This window comes from Dendrobates tinctorius, unplaced genomic scaffold (assembly GCF_039654945.1).
Source record: "Dendrobates tinctorius isolate UK_male_01 unplaced genomic scaffold, ASM3965494v1 ptg000443l, whole genome shotgun sequence".
NCBI classification, from domain to species: domain Eukaryota; kingdom Metazoa; phylum Chordata; class Amphibia; order Anura; family Dendrobatidae; genus Dendrobates; species Dendrobates tinctorius.
This window is the reverse complement of record NW_027362106.1, coordinates 801,611-818,336: the sequence shown is the minus strand read 5'-3', so window position 1 is coordinate 818,336 and position 16,726 is coordinate 801,611.

The window sequence follows — 16,726 nt, the reverse complement described above, 5'->3', positions numbered from 1 at the left end:
TCTCTGCACGCGCAGGACTCTGCCTTGAACCTGACCCTGGCGTGTCTCTGCACACGCAAGACTCTGCAGGCCTCCGTCCTTGAACCTGACCCTGGCGTGCCTCCTAGCACGCACCCTGCCTCATATCCTGGTTTGTCTGCCAGATTCCCGAAGCCTGCCAACCGCTGCCAGAGGTCCGGAACCAGATGACTACATCCTGATGCCTGGATCCTATCAGTCCTTGCCAGTCATCCGGAGTCCGATGCCTTCGCACCCGCCTTGGACCCTGGCGCGTCTTCTTGCACGCACTCTGCCTTGGACTCTGGCGTGTCTCTGAGCACGCACCTTGTCTTGGACTCTAGCGTGTCCTAGCACGCATCCCTCCTAGGAACTCTGATGTGACCCCTAACTCGTACCCTGCCCTGGACCCTGGTATGTTTTCGAGCACGTGTTATGTCTGGAACATTTGGCGTGCCCTTGCACGCACCTTGCCATGTTTCTCCATTTGTGCCCTGCACCTGATTCTCTGTTTATGCCTTGTATCTGATTAAAGTGTGTAACCACGTTTGCTGAAGAAACCCTGTGACCTCGCTTATGTTTCATATCCTGTTCGTCCTGTTGCCAGACACAACAGTGTCTCCCTGAGCCGGCCATCTGGTCCAGCTACGGTGGTGGCTCACCCCCTTGGTCTTGCCCCTGACACTCCCTGTACAGAGGGTGGGTTCTCACTAGGTCAGCTCGCCCTAGGTGGGTGGGTGCCACGGCCCAGAGGGTCCATTCTAAGAAGAAAAACAACTCAGTGTAAGCTGACGCTCGTCACAACGTAAGAGGGGCGATTAACAGTAAAAAGAAAGCATCTACACTACTAAAGCAGGATGGCCCTGCTGAAGATCTAAAAACTATAAGGGGAAAAATACTAAAAAAAAAAACTAAAGCTGCCAAAAGGGAAACAGAGAAGCACAAAGGAGAGTAACACTAATCCCAAGCTGTTCTTCCCCTATATCAATAGTAAAAGTGAAATAAGTGAAAGTGTAGGCCCATTAAAAAATTGTGAGGAAAGTATGGTTGTAGATGACGAGGAAAAAGCCAATATATTAAACACCTTCTCCACGGTATTCACGGTGGAAAATGAAATGCCGAGAGACGAAGAAAACCCAATATTAAGGGTCACCAATCTAACCCAAGAAGAGGTGCGAAACCAGCCCAATAAGAGTAAAATAGATAAATCTCCGGGTCCGGATGGCATACACCCACGAGTACTAAGAGAACTAAGTATTGTAAGAGAAAAGCCATTATTTCTTATATTTAGGGACTCTAAAGCAGCAGGGTCTGTTCCACAGGACTGGTGCATAGCAAATGTGGTACCAATATTCAAAAAGGCTCTAAAAGTGACCTGGAAATTATAGGCCAGTAAGTCTAACCTCTATTGTTGGTGAGATATGTGAAGGGTTTCTGAGGGATGTTATTCTGGATTATCTCAATGAGAATAACTGTGTAACTCCATATCAGCATGGGGTTATGAGGAATCGCTCCTGTCACACCAATCTAATCTAAGTTTTTATGAAGAGGTAAGCTATAGACTGGACCAAGGTGAGTCATTGGACATGGTATATCTTGATTTTTCCAAAGCGTTTGATCCCGTGCCACACAAGAGGTTGGTACACAAAATGAGAATGCTGGGTCTGGGGGAAAATGTGTGTAAATAGGTAAGTAACTGGATTAGAGATAGAAAGCAGAGGGGGGTTATAAATGCTATATTCTCTAACTGGGTCGCTATTTATTAACGATCTGGTAGAAGGTTTACACAGTAAAATATCGATATTTGCAGATGATACAAAACTATGTAAATAAAGCATTCAATACAAGAGAAGAAAGTATTCTGCTACAGATGGATCTGGATAAGTTGAAAATGGGCCGAAATGTGGAAGATGCTGATTAACAATGTTAAATGTAAGGTTATACACAGGAAGAAGGAATCAATATCAGCATTACACACTGAACGGGGAACCACTGGGTAAATCTGACATGGAGAAGGACTTGGGGATCCTAGTTAATGATAAACTTACCTGGAGATGCCAATGCCAGGCAGCGGCTGCCAAGGCAAACAGGATCATGGGGTGCATTAAAAGAGGTCTGGATACACATGATGAGAGCATCATACTGCCTCTGTACAAATCCCTGGTTAGACCGCACATGGAGTACTGTGTACAGTTTTGGGCACCGGTGCTCAGGAAGGATGTAATGGAACTAGAGCGAGTACAAAGGAGGGCAACAAAATAAATGGGGGAGCTACAATACCCAGAGAGATTAGAAAAATTAGGCTTATTTAGTCTAGAAAAAAGATGACTGAGGGGCGATCTAATAACCATGTATGAGTATATAAGGGGACAATACAAATATCTCTCCGAGAATCTGTTTATACCACGGAAGGTGATGGTCACAAGGGGGCATTCTCTGTGTCTGGAGGAGCGAAGGTTTTTTCACCAACATAGAAGAGGATTCTTTACTGTTAGGGCAGTGAGAATCTGGAATTCCTTGCCTGAGGAGGTGGTGAAGGCGAACTCAGTCGAGGGGTTCAAGAGAGGCCTGGATGTCTTCCTGGAGCATAACAATACTGTATCTTACAGTCAACTTTTGATCCTGGTCATTTGGATGTTTTGGGTTGTCATTATGATTTAAAAAGAGAAAACACAGTAGTCTGACATTAACTGGCTTCACCGAACCACTAAGCATGAGTGGAGAAAAAGTTTTGGTGTAATCATTCATATTCTCTGAAAAAAGGACAGGAAAGCAAAAAGTTCTGTAGCGGTATGTAAACTTTTTTAGCACAACTTTGTCACACAAAAACAATCTCAGAATCAGTGGGATCCGTTAAAGCATTCCAGAGCTATAACCTCATAAAGTGACAGTGTCGGGGTAGCTATTTAGGGAGGGCTAAATTAACCGTTCACAGTTGAGCCAGTGATTTCCAAATTAATCCACAGAGTGTTGCTAGCAACTCAAATGACCACACAGAGACGGGGGTCTCTGTACGGGAGGATCGAGACAGATCACTAGTCCCCTTTATTTTAGTCACTTCTTTTATAATCTTTTGCTTAATTATGCAAAGTTCTCCACTACCTATAGCATCATGGTTATACTTCACTTTATAAGCCAATAATATTGCAAGAAAACCGGAAACTACATATATGTCCTTATCCAAATAGAAAGTAGTATAATGGCATATTCTTCAGAGTAATACACCCCCTGTTCCCTTATCTTGCACCTGATGGGAACAGTCTGGTTTCATGACAGCCCATCCCAATTACAAAAATTTATCTTACAGCAACAAAAATGGAGAAACGAAACCTTCAGAGAATGGATAAAACGAAACTTCAACTCTGATTTTAGTTTTAACCCTTCACATTCCCCCCAGATAAATTTTTTTTAACACATATGCAGCATCAGAGGTGCTATCCCAAGCTAACAGTTTGAGGATTACTGGTCTTCACATGACTGATGCCGTGTTACCAGTCATGGCTGTCGCGGCGCACCCGTCCCCCCCTGTATACTGCAGTTCACGAATAACAATTTTTGATAACGGTGGTGGAGATCTTTTGTAGGTAGCCATGTGCTTGGCTTCAACATCTTCATCAAGTAGCCTTTTGAGATCGGTGCAGAGAAAAGCAGGGGCAACAACACCTTTGGTATCATCATTAGCTGTCTAAGTGCAGAATTTCCTAATACATACAAAAATACACCAAAGAACAAGTTTTAGTATCACATATGAAACAAGGATACAGGCAGCAATGTGTAACAAGCTTTGCAAGATCCCAGCTACCCAGCCCCCAATTCCCTTAAATCAATTGGCTGGATTGAGTAAAAAGAAAGTGTCTGACCACCAACTGTCCTTATTACGATCATTATCTTTATCGTATTAATCTGAGTCTTTGAATGTCTTCTATCTTTAACTTCTACAAATAATAATATGGAAAATGCGAAAATGCAAAACATTATGCCCCCCCTTTATTTGCTATTGGCTTGTTGGGTGATGAGAACTTGATAGGGACCGTCATACAAGGGTTCTAGTCCATGCTTTCTGACATGCCTTTTCACGACTACCAAATCACCAGGCTTCAGGTTATAACAGGTGTCGGTTTCTGCTGAATCTGGAAGAGAAGAAGAAACTAGAGCATGGGTGTTAGCAAGATTTTTACTAAGCTGAATAACACATTGAACAGCACGTTCAGTTTCTTCTGATAACTGCTGAGGCTGGAAATTTGCAACTGGGGGCCTAGCACCAAACAATATCTCATATGGGGACAGGCCATGTTTTGCAATAGGGGTAGTACGAATGTGGTATAGTACAATGGGTAGGAGCTCTGGCCATGGAGCCATAGTCTCCTGCACCATTTTGGTCAATTGTCCCTTCAGAGTGCCATTAAACCTCTCAACTTTCCCACTGGATTGTGGGTGGTACGGAGGGCTACAGTGGATCCAAGCATTGTCAGAACTTCTTGGTACACATGAGAAGAAAAGGCCGGGCCTTGATCACTTTCAACAACTTCTGGAACCCCATATCTGCATATGACTTCCATCACCAGTTTCTTCGCTGTGGTCTTTGCAGTCATATTGGTAACAGGGAATGCTTCCGGCCAACTGGAGAACCGGAGCCCAGTAGAATTTTTGCACCAGTGCGAGGGCCTGATTCTTTCCTTGATATATAGGTCCATGTGCCCATATGGCAATAGCAGGGTACATCCGCTTAGGGAGACACACAAGTCGGTCCTTTTTCCAGAGACCATTATCCATTTGTGCCCCATCAGTCTTCCACTGCTTCACCTCTTCCTTTGGAGACATTCTCTGCATCGTCATTAAGCGGTCTCGCGGGGTCCAACAGAAAACTTCAGTCTGTTGTAGATCATCAGGTTCTTGTAGGGTCAATGCTTCTTGTAACTGTTTACGCTGAGAGCGTGTGGTCACCATAGTTGGTATGATTGGTTCAACGGCTAAGAGAGCGGCGGCTTTTGCTTGCATGTCTGCAAATATGTTGCCAACAGTCTGTGGACTGTTCCTAGGACTGTGCGACTTCACTTTGATAATAGCCACCTGAGTAGGTAATTTGATCGAGTCCATGAGGGTTTTAACAGCTTCAGCATTTTTCACTGGGGTTCCGGCAGTAGTAATAAACCCTCGATTGGCCCATAGAGCCCCAAAATCATGAGCAATACCAAATGCATACCGTGAGTCCGTGTATATATTAGCCCGTCTGTTCTTGGCCAAAGTACATGCAGTAGACAGAGCCTGGAGTTCTGCTTCTTGTGCTGACTGTGAGGGCGGGAGTGCAGCTGCGTGTACTACAGTGTCCTCTGTGGTAACAGCGTATCCGATGTGGAATCTACCAAACTCATCAGCATATCTTGAACCATCCGTGGATAACACCAGATCAGGATTTGGGAGTGGATTCTCACTGACATTTGGTGGAGTAGCTGTTTCTTCAGTCAAAAGTTGGGAACAATCATATTGGAGGTAATCCTCATCACTGCCATCTTTCCTTATAGTTCATTATACCGTCTTTCAAGGCATTGCAAAGGGGTTGCATTATGCGGGATACATCCGGTATCCACTTACAAAAATAAATGCATAGTCCAAGAAAACGCTGGAGTTCAGTTTCATCTTTTGGGAAAGGAAGGGAGCTGGCAGCTATTTTTCTTCTGCGAGGTGTCTGGCACCCTGAAGGAGACAGTGACCCAAGAATATCACTTGACCAAGGCAGAACTGAAGTCGCAAGGCCGAAACTCGACAGTTCAGTGCTGCCAGATGCTTGAGGAGGCTAACAGTGGCAACAATGGCAAAAGACACCTGCTCATATTTTTTGCAAACTGGTTGGGGCTGTTTTGGGCCCCTTGTGGCATTACTGTCCATGTTAACTGTTGTCCCTGATAAGTGAATGCAAATAGAAACTGGCAGTCTGGGTGTAACGGAATGCTAAAGAAGGCGTTGGTAAGATCAATAACTGTAAGCCAAGCAGCATCCTGGGGTATTTGGGACAAAAGAGTATGAGGATTAGGCACCAGGTTTGAGAAACACTGTTACTGGTTCTACAGGCATTTTCCCTATATCATTTGGCCCTTTTGACCAGAGTTTAGATGGTATCTCTGAGAGGTATGGGGTGAGTCGTTGATCCTCAGGCATTATTGGGGGTGGATAAACACTCATATACAAAAGATATAACACGGAGGACCGTGAGAACTGCACATGGAAAAACACAAAAAAGGGTCCTCCAATGCAAATAAAGGTTTTTAAATTTTATTTAGACATATACCAAAGGCATAAAATGGAGCCAGCAAACCGTACTGGAAAAAATAGTAACAAAACACAACCCCTAGGTGAGACGCATTTGGAGCAAGTAATTACATGTATCACATCCAGAACACAAGAGACTAATACATATATATGAATGTACTAACAGTAAAAAAATTTTAATACATTTCACTTGCATGAAAAAACTGTTTAACATTGCTGGTTTTTCACATTTAATTATTATCCAAACGGGAAATAATCCACCAGAAAAATCTAAACAATAAAAAATTTTTATAAGGAAAATATAACTGTGAAAAAAATATATCACGTGCACACGAAAGTTCTAAACATCATAAATTTCTCACATCTATCCATACTCCACAGGGAAAATATCCCACAGTATAATGAAATAAATAATAATGCATAGGTAGAGGATCAAATGTGAAAAAAACGTGAAAAGAACGCCTCATGGTTCCATAAGTAGCGTGCTAATAAAAGTTGTTACCAGAGCAGAACACCCAGGGTCCCCCTGACGCGCGTTTCGATGCAAATATCTTCCTCAGAAGGGGTGGTAACCTCCCATTTCAAGCGGTCACCTCTATATAATCATTTAAGAATAAATAATGTCATTCACCTGTGGAATCCACTCCCTAGCGTCCTCATGGCTTTACAACAGGGCGGAAGTGTGTTCACATAAAAATACGCCGACGCGCCACCAGCGCGAATACCGGAAGTGCGCCTTCAAGAACAAAGTCTGGCAACAACTCACACATATGCTGGAGGTACCCGCGTCACCTTAATTCCCCGAAATCAGGAAGTACAAATCTGTCTCCTAGGAGACGCGACGTCACCAAACACGTCATCCTATCCACCCTCACAGCAAGGAAGGATCACAACCGTTTCAAAACAAGTTACATAGCGCAATGCATCCGCACTTCTCATAGAAAAAACATCACATGTTCTAAACCCAATCGGATAAAAATGTATAATGATCACTCTGCACATACCAAATACACATCAGATAAATTCCCCCATTCGAAACAAACCCCGAAGGGGTTGAACCACCAAAGTTCATTCATGCAACACCATAAAATCATACACACATACATAATGATGAATGAGTGATTGAACAGGTGGTGTATGCGGGCCCTCATGCACCACACAAATCATCAAAAACATATCTCTCATCTCAAAAAAGAAAGATTTCTTTTATTTTAAAAAACTTATTTTTTTTAAAAATATCTTTAGTGATAAAGTGAAGTTTTATTTGCATAAACAAAAATAAAATGCATAAAAGTACTTGCACCAACATGAAATAATAAATCACGTGAATAATGTGATGGTGATAAATAAATCATAAGTGAGTATAAAAAAAATAAATAAAAAATAAATATACATATAAAAAATAACCACCAAGGTGATAAATGGTGAAGGTGAATATAGTGAAAAAAATATTACTTAGTGATGAAATAAGACACCAACGACGTGGTGAAGAATAATAAATCAATTTAATTTATTACAAATAAAGACCACCACATCATGTTTACATACAAAAACACGAAGTAAAATTCACACATACATCCTACATACACAAGCACAAAAAACAAAAAAATATAAAAAGACAATAATGAATAATAAAAAATAACAAGTGAATGTGTCAAAATAAGAAATAAATGTGAATAAAAAATAGTGCACATTATTGGCTCAATAAGAACCTCCTATATAAAAAAAGTCAGAGTGGGAAGGTGCTCATTATTGGATCCATAAGGAACCCCCATATCCAAAAATAATGTGTAGAGATTGATATAAAAAAGCAAAAAGTAAATATATTAATAAGAAGATGCAACACATACACCCATAATACACATGCATACGTGAAACACCAAACCACAAATACCCATATATATATATATATATCCGACAATTGTGTTAAACCTTTATTCAGAATGAATTCAGCCCCAAACTGCTATACACAAATGAATCTAAAACCCCATACACACATAAATTCACCATTTATAAATAAAGGAATTTATATGTATTAGCATAAAAATATACTCCAGCAATGTCACAAAATACAGAGCTAAATAAATATATTATTATAGCAACAACTTGCAGAGTAAATCCTAAACAAAGGAACAATTCATTACAAAGAGAAGCTCAAAACATCCATCTCAAGGGAGTAGAGACTTCCAAGGGGAGGGATACGGCATTTTGAAGGCTTAGACCAAAAAGGTACAATTCTCCAAGCATATAATTAAGTGAATTGCATCGATGGAAAAATAAAATCCAGATGAATATCACAAAATGTTCTGTATGATAGGATCTCCAAATTGTAAGATAATAATATGATCCCACAAAAAAGAACGTTTCTCTCAGAAGTAAGGGTGACCAAGACTAAAACTAAAAATCACAAATAAGAACAATTACACAAAAAGAATAAAAACATTTAAAACTAATTGTTTCACAAAAAGGGAGCATAGCTCAGAATTTCATTTAGACCCTTGGGGCGTACTGTCTGTAATTTCCAGAGCCATCTGGATTCCATCTGCGAGAGTACCTTACCAACATCTCCTCCACCATGATCCATCGAGACACAGTCAATGCCTATTACCTTCAAAAGTTTTGAGTCACAATTGTGCACCCTTTTAAAATGTTTAGGGATTGGTTTCAAAGATTTCCAATCCGTGATTTTTTCCGCATTGATAATATCCAACACGTTCTCGAATCCTAATATGCAGTTTCCTTGTAGTCAGTCCTACGTAAATAAGATTACACGGACACTTAGCATAATAAATAACTCCTTCCGTGTTGCATGTAATGTGTTTTCTTATTGTAAACTGTCTTTTCCCATCACTTGTATAAAAGACAGTTTCACGTTTCATATTTGGACATGCAATACACGTACTACAGGAAATAAACCTTCCTTTGGATCACTAGCACCAAAAATATTTTTTGGTGCATCACCAGCAAAATTATTCTTTACAAGGTGATCTTTAAGATTTTTCGATCTCCTGTAAGTAATTGAAGGATACGAAGAAATGTGTTCTTGAAGCACAGAATCTGTGGTCAATAGTGGCCAGAACTTTCCAAGCACCAATTTCATGTCATGCCAATTATCGTTGTACTGAGATATAAATCTCACCTGTTCCTTTGTCGTTTTATTCTTCTTCTCTTTACATGGTCGTAATAAAGAACTTCTTTCTGTATTCAAGGCTCTTCTCAAGCCCTTCCTAATAGACCTACGGCTATACCCTCTTTCAAGAAATCTCCGAGAGAGTTCACGTGACTACAAACAGAAGGAGTTGGCATCAGAGCAATTACGTTTTAATCGCAATAATTGCCCCATAGGAATATTGTTAATCAAATGACTTGGATGCGAAGAAGAGGCATAAAGCAAAGAATTCACTGCAGTATTTTTCCTATATATGCTTGTCTGTAGGCAGTTTTTCTGATCCCTATATAACAAAATATCCAGGAATTCGATAGCGTCCTGGCTTTGCCTACTAGTTAGACGAATGTTGTATTTATTTCTATTAAGTTCCCCAACGAACTCCTCTAAATGGTCCTCAGATCCTTGCCACAAAAACAGGACGTCATCTATGAATCTAGTCCAAATTAAGACCTTTTCAGAATGTTTCACTGGATTCGTCAGGAAGCATTCCCTCTCCCACAGCCCCAGGAAAAGGTTAGCATAGGAGGGCGCGAACGCCGCTCCCATGGCCGTTCCCTGGAGCTGTAGGTAGGGGACCCCCTTAAATAAGAAAAAATTGTGACTCAGACAACTCCAAAGTCTCGAGCAGGAATGCCTTGAGTGGAGCTTCCATATCCATGGTAGAAAGAAAAAAGGAAACTGCTCCAATTCCATCTACATGACGGATAGATGTGTAGAGAGCCTCCACATCCATGGAGACCAAACATATCTGACTCCAAATGTATGCCTTCGAATCTCCGAATGCAATCAGTTGAATCTTTCAAGAATGAGGGCAAAGTCTCTACCAAAGGTTTAAAATGCTAGTCCAGAAATTTACAAAGTGGTTCACATAGACTGCCATTTCCAGAGACTATAGGTCTCCCAGGGGGATTTAACTCATTCTTGTGAACCTTAGGGAGTAGATACAGGCATGGTGTCCGAGGGTGCTCCACTGTCAGATATTCCCTCTCTGCTTACTAATGACGCCATTCTCAAAAGCCCTCAATAAGATCTTCTGCAACAAAATACGGAAAGAGTTAGTTGGATTGTACGTTAATCTTTTATAACATTCAAAGTCACGTAATTGCCTAAGGGCTTCTTTTTCGTACATTGCCGTTGGCCAAACAACCACGTTACCGCCCTTATCCGCTGGTTTTATCAGGGCCCCTTTCATTTCTTTAAGCTCTTTAACCCCTTCACTACCAAGGGTGGTTTGCACGTTAACTCCCGGGCCAATTTTTACAATTCTGACCACTGTCCCTTTATGAGGTCATAACTCTGAAACGCTTCCATGGATCCCGGTGATTCTGACACTGTTTTCTCATGACATATTGTACTTCATGTTAGTGGTAAAATTACATTCAAATAACTTGCGTTTATTTGTGAAAAAAATGGAAATTTGGCAAAAATTTTGAAAATTTTGCAATTTTCCAAATTTGAATTTTTATGCCCTTAAATCACAGCGATACGGCACACAAAAAACTTAATAAATAACATTTCCCACATGTTTACTTTACATCAGCACAATTTTGGAACCAAAATTTTTTTTTTGTTAGGAAGTTATAAGGGTTAAAAATTGACCAGCGATTTCTCATTTATGCAACACCATTTTATTTTTAGGGACCACATCACATTTGAAGCCACTTTGAGGGGTCTATATGATAGAAAATACCCAAAAGTGACACCATTCTAAAAACTGCACCCCTTAAGGTGCTTAAAACCACATTCAAGAAGTTTATTAACCCTTTAGGTGCGTCACAGGAATTTTTTGAATATTTAAAAAAATGAACATTTAACTTTTTTTCACAAAAAATACTTCAGGTTCAATTTTCTTTATTTTACCAAGGGTAACAGGAGAAATTGGACTGCAAAAGTTATTGTGCAATTTGTCCTGAGTACGCTGATACCTGATATGTGGGGGGGAACCACTGTTTCGGTGCATGGCAGAGCTCAGAAGGGAAGGAGCGCCGTTTGACTTTTTCAATGCAAAATTGGCTGGAATTCAGATCGGACGCCATGTCGCGTTTGGAGAGCCCCTGATGTACCTAAACAGGGGAAACCCCCCCAAGTGGCCCCATTTTGGAAACTAGACCCCCCAAGGAACTTATCTAGATATGTGGTGAGAACTTTGAACCCACAAGGGCTTCACAGAAGTTTATAACGTACAGCGGTACAATTAAAAAATCATATTTTTTCCACAAAAATGATCTTTTCACCCCCAATTTTTATTTTTCCAAGGGTAACAGGACCCTAAAAGTTATTGTGCAATTTGTCCTGAGTACGCTGATTCCCCATATGTGGGTGTAAATGACTATTTGGGCGCATAGCAGAGCTCGGAAGGGAAGCAGCGCCATTTGACGTTTTTGGCTAGAATTGAGATCGTACACCATGTCGCGATTGGAAAACCCCTGATGTACCAAAACAGTGGAAACCCCCCACAAATGACACCATTTTGGAATCTAGACCCCCCCAGGAACTTATCTAGATGTGTGGTGAGAACTTTGAACCCCCAAGGGCTTCACAGAAGTTTATAACCTACAGCCGTACAATTAAAAAATCATATTTTTTCCACAAAAATGATCTTTTCACCCTCAATTCTTATTTTTCCAAAAGTAACAGGACCCTAAAAGATATTGTGCAATTTATCCTGAGTGCGCTGATACCCCACATGTGGGGGTAAACCACTATTTGGGCACATGGCAGAGCTCGGAAGGGAAGCAGCACCATTTGACGTTTTTGGCTGGAATTGAGATCGGACACCATGTCGTGTTTGGAAAGCCCCTGATGTACCAAAACAGTAGAAACCCCCCACAAATGACACCATTTTGGAAACTAGACCCCCCAAGGAACTTATCTAGATGTGTGGTGAGCACTTTGAACCCCCGAGTGCTTCACTAAAGTTTATAACGCCCGGGCGTGAAAATAAAAAAATCGTATTTTTTCCACAAACATCATCTTTTAGTCCCCATTTTTTTATTTTCCCAAGGGTAACAGGAGAAATTGGACTCCAAAAGTTGTCCTCCTATATAAAAAAAGTCAGAGTGGGAAGGTGCTCATTATTGGATCCATAAGGAACCCCCATATCCAAAAATAATGTGTAGAGATTGATATAAAAAAGCAAAAAGTAAATATATTAATAAGAAGATGCAACACATACACCCATAATACACATGCATACGTGAAACACCAAACCACAAATACCCATATATATATATATATATCCGACAATTGTGTTAAACCTTTATTCAGAATGAATTCAGCCCCAAACTGCTATACACAAATGAATCTAAAACCCCATACACACATAAATTCACCATTTATAAATAAAGGAATTTATATGTATTAGCATAAAAATATACTCCAGCAATGTCACAAAATACAGAGCTAAATAAATATATTATTATAGCAACAACTTGCAGAGTAAATCCTAAACAAAGGAACAATTCATTACAAAGAGAAGCTCAAAACATCCATCTCAAGGGAGTAGAGACTTCCAAGGGGAGGGATACGGCATTTTGAAGGCTTAGACCAAAAAGGTACAATTCTCCAAGCATATAATTAAGTGAATTGCATCGATGGAAAAATAAAATCCAGATGAATATCACAAAATGTTCTGTATGATAGGATCTCCAAATTGTAAGATAATAATATGATCCCACAAAAAAGAACGTTTCTCTCAGAAGTAAGGGTGACCAAGACTAAAACTAAAAATCACAAATAAGAACAATTACACAAAAAGAATAAAAACATTTAAAACTAATTGTTTCACAAAAAGGGAGCATAGCTCAGAATTTCATTTAGACCCTTGGGGCGTACTGTCTGTAATTTCCAGAGCCATCTGGATTCCATCTGCGAGAGTACCTTACCAACATCTCCTCCACCATGATCCATCGAGACACAGTCAATGCCTATTACCTTCAAAAGTTTTGAGTCACAATTGTGCACCCTTTTAAAATGTTTAGGGATTGGTTTCAAAGATTTCCAATCCGTGATTTTTTCCGCATTGATAATATCCAACACGTTCTCGAATCCTAATATGCAGTTTCCTTGTAGTCAGTCCTACGTAAATAAGATTACACGGACACTTAGCATAATAAATAACTCCTTCCGTGTTGCATGTAATGTGTTTTCTTATTGTAAACTGTCTTTTCCCATCACTTGTATAAAAGACAGTTTCACGTTTCATATTTGGACATGCAATACACGTACTACAGGAAATAAACCTTCCTTTGGATCACTAGCACCAAAAATATTTTTTGGTGCATCACCAGCAAAATTATTCTTTACAAGGTGATCTTTAAGATTTTTCGATCTCCTGTAAGTAATTGAAGGATACGAAGAAATGTGTTCTTGAAGCACAGAATCTGTGGTCAATAGTGGCCAGAACTTTCCAAGCACCAATTTCATGTCATGCCAATTATCGTTGTACTGAGATATAAATCTCACCTGTTCCTTTGTCGTTTTATTCTTCTTCTCTTTACATGGTCGTAATAAAGAACTTCTTTCTGTATTCAAGGCTCTTCTCAAGCCCTTCCTAATAGACCTACGGCTATACCCTCTTTCAAGAAATCTCCGAGAGAGTTCACGTGACTACAAACAGAAGGAGTTGGCATCAGAGCAATTACGTTTTAATCGCAATAATTGCCCCATAGGAATATTGTTAATCAAATGACTTGGATGCGAAGAAGAGGCATAAAGCAAAGAATTCACTGCAGTATTTTTCCTATATATGCTTGTCTGTAGGCAGTTTTTCTGATCCCTATATAACAAAATATCCAGGAATTCGATAGCGTCCTGGCTTTGCCTACTAGTTAGACGAATGTTGTATTTATTTCTATTAAGTTCCCCAACGAACTCCTCTAAATGGTCCTCAGATCCTTGCCACAAAAACAGGACGTCATCTATGAATCTAGTCCAAATTAAGACCTTTTCAGAATGTTTCACTGGATTCGTCAGGAAGCATTCCCTCTCCCACAGCCCCAGGAAAAGGTTAGCATAGGAGGGCGCGAACGCCGCTCCCATGGCCGTTCCCTGGAGCTGTAGGTAGGGGACCCCCTTAAATAAGAAAAAATTGTGACTCAGACAACTCCAAAGTCTCGAGCAGGAATGCCTTGAGTGGAGCTTCCATATCCATGGTAGAAAGAAAAAAGGAAACTGCTCCAATTCCATCTACATGACGGATAGATGTGTAGAGAGCCTCCACATCCATGGAGACCAAACATATCTGACTCCAAATGTATGCCTTCGAATCTCCGAATGCAATCAGTTGAATCTTTCAAGAATGAGGGCAAAGTCTCTACCAAAGGTTTAAAATGCTAGTCCAGAAATTTACAAAGTGGTTCACATAGACTGCCATTTCCAGAGACTATAGGTCTCCCAGGGGGATTTAACTCATTCTTGTGAACCTTAGGGAGTAGATACAGGCATGGTGTCCGAGGGTGCTCCACTGTCAGATATTCCCTCTCTGCTTACTAATGACGCCATTCTCAAAAGCCCTCAATAAGATCTTCTGCAACAAAATACGGAAAGAGTTAGTTGGATTGTACGTTAATCTTTTATAACATTCAAAGTCACGTAATTGCCTAAGGGCTTCTTTTTCGTACATTGCCGTTGGCCAAACAACCACGTTACCGCCCTTATCCGCTGGTTTTATCAGGGCCCCTTTCATTTCTTTAAGCTCTTTAACCCCTTCACTACCAAGGGTGGTTTGCACGTTAACTCCCGGGCCAATTTTTACAATTCTGACCACTGTCCCTTTATGAGGTCATAACTCTGAAACGCTTCCATGGATCCCGGTGATTCTGACACTGTTTTCTCATGACATATTGTACTTCATGTTAGTGGTAAAATTACATTCAAATAACTTGCGTTTATTTGTGAAAAAAATGGAAATTTGGCAAAAATTTTGAAAATTTTGCAATTTTCCAAATTTGAATTTTTATGCCCTTAAATCACAGCGATACGGCACACAAAAAACTTAATAAATAACATTTCCCACATGTTTACTTTACATCAGCACAATTTTGGAACCAAAATTTTTTTTTTGTTAGGAAGTTATAAGGGTTAAAAATTGACCAGCGATTTCTCATTTATGCAACACCATTTTATTTTTAGGGACCACATCACATTTGAAGCCACTTTGAGGGGTCTATATGATAGAAAATACCCAAAAGTGACACCATTCTAAAAACTGCACCCCTTAAGGTGCTTAAAACCACATTCAAGAAGTTTATTAACCCTTTAGGTGCGTCACAGGAATTTTTTGAATATTTAAAAAAATGAACATTTAACTTTTTTTCACAAAAAATACTTCAGGTTCAATTTTCTTTATTTTACCAAGGGTAACAGGAGAAATTGGACTGCAAAAGTTATTGTGCAATTTGTCCTGAGTACGCTGATACCTGATATGTGGGGGGGAACCACTGTTTCGGTGCATGGCAGAGCTCAGAAGGGAAGGAGCGCCGTTTGACTTTTTCAATGCAAAATTGGCTGGAATTCAGATCGGACGCCATGTCGCGTTTGGAGAGCCCCTGATGTACCTAAACAGGGGAAACCCCCCCAAGTGGCCCCATTTTGGAAACTAGACCCCCCAAGGAACTTATCTAGATATGTGGTGAGAACTTTGAACCCACAAGGGCTTCACAGAAGTTTATAACGTACAGCGGTACAATTAAAAAATCATATTTTTTCCACAAAAATGATCTTTTCACCCCCAATTTTTATTTTTCCAAGGGTAACAGGACCCTAAAAGTTATTGTGCAATTTGTCCTGAGTACGCTGATTCCCCATATGTGGGTGTAAATGACTATTTGGGCGCATAGCAGAGCTCGGAAGGGAAGCAGCGCCATTTGACGTTTTTGGCTAGAATTGAGATCGTACACCATGTCGCGATTGGAAAACCCCTGATGTACCAAAACAGTGGAAACCCCCCACAAATGACACCATTTTGGAATCTAGACCCCCCCAGGAACTTATCTAGATGTGTGGTGAGAACTTTGAACCCCCAAGGGCTTCACAGAAGTTTATAACCTACAGCCGTACAATTAAAAAATCATATTTTTTCCACAAAAATGATCTTTTCACCCTCAATTCTTATTTTTCCAAAAGTAACAGGACCCTAAAAGATATTGTGCAATTTATCCTGAGTGCGCTGATACCCCACATGTGGGGGTAAACCACTATTTGGGCACATGGCAGAGCTCGGAAGGGAAGCAGCACCATTTGACGTTTTTGGCTGGAATTGAGATCGGACACCATGTCGTGTTTGGAAAGCCC